The sequence below is a fragment of the Lolium rigidum genome, chromosome 4 (genome assembly GCF_022539505.1).
Source record: "Lolium rigidum isolate FL_2022 chromosome 4, APGP_CSIRO_Lrig_0.1, whole genome shotgun sequence".
NCBI lineage: Eukaryota > Viridiplantae > Streptophyta > Magnoliopsida > Poales > Poaceae > Lolium > Lolium rigidum.
In genome coordinates this window covers 76,735,476-76,740,557 of record NC_061511.1, presented here as the reverse complement: position 1 = coordinate 76,740,557, position 5,082 = coordinate 76,735,476, and positions in this window count along the sequence as shown.

The window sequence follows — 5,082 nt, the reverse complement described above, 5'->3', positions numbered from 1 at the left end:
AGCATTAAAAAGAGGAGTCCATTATCTGTTTTCTATGTTGTCCCGGTATGGATGTCCTCAAGTTGAGATATATCAAAATCGAGAAATCAAATGTGATTTATCTCCTTGGACCTTTGTACAGGTGGCATAGAGATACCCCTTTGTGACACTTGGTTGAAACATATGTAATGTAATGATAATCCATGGAAATCCGAGCTAATTAGGACAAGGTGCGGGCACTATTGGTATTCGATGCATGAGGCTTGCAACTTATAAGAAGTTTTATGCATAACACATATGAATTATTACTACCGTTGACAAAATTGTTTCCATGTTTTCAAAATAAAAAGCTCTAGCACATGAGTAATCCCTGCTTCCCTCTGCGAAGGACCTTTCTTTTACTTTATGTTGAGTCAGTTTACCTACTTCTTTCTATCTTATAAGCAAACACTTGTGTCAACTGTGTGCACTGATTCTTACATGTTTACTTATTGCACTTGTTATATTACTTTGTGTTGACAATTATCCATGAGATATACATGTTACAAGTTGAAAGCAATTGTTGAAACTTAATCATCCTTTGTGTTGCTTCGAAACCTCTTACTTTGAATCTATTGCTTTATGAGTTAACTCTTATGCAAGTCTTTTTGATGCTTGTCTTGAAAGTACTATTCATGAAAAGTTTTTGCTATATGATTCAGTTGTTTAGTCATTATCTTTTTGTTAGCAAATCATTGCTTTGAATCACTTCATTGATCTCATATGCTTTACAATAATGTTGATCAAGATTATGTTGGTAGCATTTCACTTCGGAAATTATTGTTTTTATTGTTTACCTACTCGAGGGCGAGTAGGAACTAAGCTTGGGGATGCTTGATACGTCTCCAACGTATCTATAATTTCTTATGTTCCATGCTAGTTTTATGACAATACCAACATGTTTTAGTCATACTTTATAATGTTTTTATGCATTTTCCGGAACTAACCTATTAACAAGATGCCGAATCGCCAGTTCCTGTTTTCTGCTGTTCTTGGTTTCAGAAATCCTACACATGAAATATTCTCGGAATTGGACGAAACAAAATCCCACGATCTTGTTTTCCACGGAGCCTTCCAGAACACCGAAGAGGAGACGGAGTGGGGCCACGAGGCGGCCACCCCACATGGCGGTGCGGCCAGGAAGGGGGGGCGCCGGCCTATGGGGTGGGCCCCTCGGGTGCCCCCCTACGCTGCCCCTTCGCCTATTTATTCCCTCCGTCGCGAAAACCCTAGTACCGAGAGCCACGATACGAGAAAAGTTACTGAGACGCCACCGTCAATCCCATCTCGGGGGATTCTAGAGATCGCCTCCGGCACCCTGCCGGAGAGGGGAATCATCACCGGAGGGCTCTACATCACCATGCCCGCCTCCGGACTGATGCGTGAGTAGTTCATCCTTGGACTACGGGTCCATAGCAGTAGCTAGATGGTTGTCTTCTCCTCTTGTGCTATCATGTTTAGATCTTGTGAGCTGCCTATCATGATCAGGATCATCTATTTGTAATGCTACATGTTGTGTTTGTTGGGATCCGATGAATATTAAATACTATGTCAAGTTGATTATTGATCTATCATATATGTGTTATTTATATTCTTGCATGCTCTCCGTTGCTAGTAGAGGCTCTGGCCAAGTTGATACTTGTGACTCCAAGAGGGAGTATTTATGCTCGATAGTGGGTTCATGCCTCCATTGAATGCGGGACGATGATGAGAAAGTTCTAAGGTTGTGGATGTGTTGTTGCCACTAGGGATAAAACATCAATGCTTTGTCTAAGGATATTTGTGTTGATTATATTACGCACCATACTTAATGCAATTGTCTGTTGTTTGCAACTTAATACTGGAAGGGGTGCGGATGCTAACCTGAAGGTGGAATTTTTAGGCATAGATGCATGCTGGATGGCGGTCTATGTTCTTTGTCGTAATGCCCTAATTAAATCTCATAGTAGTCATCATGATATGTATATGCATCTCTATTCTGTCAATTGCCCAACTGTAATTTGTTCACCCAACATGCTATTTATCTTATTGGAGAGACAACACTAGTGAACTGTGGACCCTGGTCCATTCTTTTACATCTGAAATACAATCTACTGCAATCATCGTTCTCTCGTTGTTTTACGCAAGCAAACATAATTCTCCACACCATACGTTTAATCCTTTGTTTTCAGCAAGCCGGTGAGATTGACAACCTCACTCGTTAAGTTGGGGCAAACTATTTTGATTGTGTTGTGCAGGTTCCACGTTGGCGCCGGATTCCCTGGTGTTGCGCCGCACTACACTCCTTCACCAACAACCTTTACGTGGCCTTCATCTCCTACTGGTTCGATAACCTTGGTTTCTTACCGAGGGAAAACTTGCTGCTGTACGCATCACACCTTCCTCTTGGGGTTCCCAACGGACGTGTGCTTTACCGTCACAAGCAGCCGCGCCTAGGGCATGTATGGCCGCCCTGGCCCACATCTGACGCCACCCTTTTGCATATATCATCCCCACGAAAACCTAAGATCGGGGGGCAGCTCGCAGAAATATTCCGCCGCCGCTACGGGGCAGAAAACACCAGAGAGATAAAAGCTCTCCGGCAGATAGTGAAAGATCGAGATGTCGCCTAGAGGGGGGGGAGGGTGAATAGGCAATTACAAACTCTTGCGGATTTGTCTTGTAAGAATGCGGAATTAAACTAACGTTTAGTTTACAAGCACAAGCCCTAAATATGCTAAGCTCAACTAAGTGTAACAATGGCAACTAGTGTCGTCGTATCGTCATGACATATGCCATAGGGTGGCTAATCGAGGTGGTTCCTAATGGTCTCACGGCGGTATCCGGAAGCGGGTATGGGCACGAGCGACACGGCGACGTACCCAGGTTCGAGGCCCTCCGATGGAGGTAACACCTCTACTCCTGCTATGAGTGTATATGATGTGTAACACGGTACAATGGTGCTCCTTGAGCTGTATCCGGCTGCTCCGGGAGGTGGACGAAGGTCTCTCTCTCGGGGCAGCTCTAAGACTAGTGAATGAGCAGCTGATCGATCGTCCCCCGCACGAGGGGGTAGCCCGGCTTATATAGGCACCGGCACTTTACATATAAGTCCCTAGAGTCTAATGGCCGGCATGGGCCGGCTCCGGCTCCCGTCCCTTCCCGAGGCGCTGACGCCAGGGAGCCGTTGAGCGTAGTGGCACGTCCCATCCGCCTGCTCAGGACAGCGGCATGGGAGGTGCTGTCGTTGTCGCCATCATGCTCTGTAGCGCGTACGGCTCGACGTACGCCATGATGGCTCTGTTCGGCGAGTGGCACCGCTGCTCTACGGTGCTCCGTACTTTACGGGAGATGAGGTCGGCGTGGACCTTTGAACCCGGCTCACCTACCCGGTTCCTTCCGGGGCAAGACTCGCCGGCCTCGAGTCGGTCCGAGGTACAAACCCCGGTCGGATATGGCTTGTAGAAGCCGGCCCAGCCTACGGCGTTGAAGGCCGCAGCCGAGGCCGACTAGGACTTAGAGTCGGCCGACTCCCGAGGCGGCCGGCCACGGCTCCGGCCCGGCTGCTCCTCAGCCGGCCTTTGCCGCAGGCCGGCCAACCTCAAGCCGGCCGCTCCGCGTCCATTGCCCTACCCGGGGTCTTCCCCCCGACATTAGCCCCCGAAGCTGGCAAGGTTCTGCGCTAAGAAGGACCTAGGCAGGTTTCCCTGGCTTCTAGGTATCTCTCGCTTGTTTCCGGCGGCTCCCGGAGGGGCCAGCTGAGAATTTTCATTCAGCCGGCTGCGCCCTCGTCCGGCTCGCCCCGTCCGGCTTCCTCCAGCCGGACGCCCTTTCTTGCTCCTGTTGTTTTCACTTTTTCTTAAGTGTTGAAGACGTTTCCGGCTTGTTGCCAGAATCTGGGGCCGGGTCGATTTTATCGTCCGGCTCCGGCTTGGGTGCACCGGCAACTCCGCCGCCTCGAGTCCCGCGCCCGACTTGACCGCTCTGACGGCTTCGTCAGCGTGGCCGTTTCGTATGGTCACATCGCTGTCCCCTCCCGGATTTTCTGCGGTCGTGGGCGAAGTGGGGCGACCGTTTACGGTAGCCGCCGGCGTCGTGTGGGGCAGTTTTCGGCGCAGTTAATCCCATCGTGGCCCACGATCGCCACGTGGCCGCGTAACGGGCGCGCGGGACGGCTATAAATGCCCCCCGCGCGGTACCGAGGTACCCTTCTTCTTCCTTGCGCCACTGCCCCTTCTCTCTCTCGTTCTCTTCGCTCGAACGCTCTCGCACGCCGTCGGTCTTCCTCCGGTGACCTCCTGGCGAACCTCGGCGACCTTTCGCGGCCGGAGCTCTCCGCCGTTCGGCAGCCGTCCGCACGCCCAGCCGGCGCCACGGGGCCCCGCGGCTCGACGCTGCGTTCATCGCCGCCGCGCCTTCCTTCGGTGAGGAGCGGTTCCTCTTCTCCCTTTGACCTTGAGTGGTCTTCTTCCTCCTCCTCTTCGTCCATGGCCTCCGCCAGCGGGTCCTGGAGGGGCTCGCTCATGAACGACGACGACATCGAGCGGCTGGTGCGCCTCCGCCGGATTCCTCGGGAGGTGGTCACGCGAGCGCCCGGCGAGGAGGTGGAGCCCAAGCCGGAGCTCCGGCGAGCGCGTCGTCTTCGGCGCGCACCTCGACCGCGGGCTAGGTCTGCCGGCTTCGCGCCTTCTTCCGCCGGTTCTTGGACTTCTTCGGCCTGCAGCCCCACCATTTGCCGGCCAACGCGTGCGTCCTCCTTAGCTGCTATGTGGCTTTTATGGAGGGCTACGCCGGCTTGTGGCCAGACGTCGGAGTTCGGAGCCGGCTCTTCTACCTCAAGTCGCGAATGACCGAGGGCCGCCGAGGACCTGCGGCTGCCGCCTCCATATATCCCCGCGCCGGCTCGCTCTTCCCGAAGATACCGACTGTCGACTCGGTGAAGAACTGGCAGATGACGTTCTTCTACGTGAAGAATGCCAACCCAGCCTTCGACCGGATCAACCTGCCGGAGTACGATCCGGCTCCTCCGACCACCCGGCTCAACTGGGGCCACAACGCCAAGTCGGAGGATCCGGACGCGGAGGT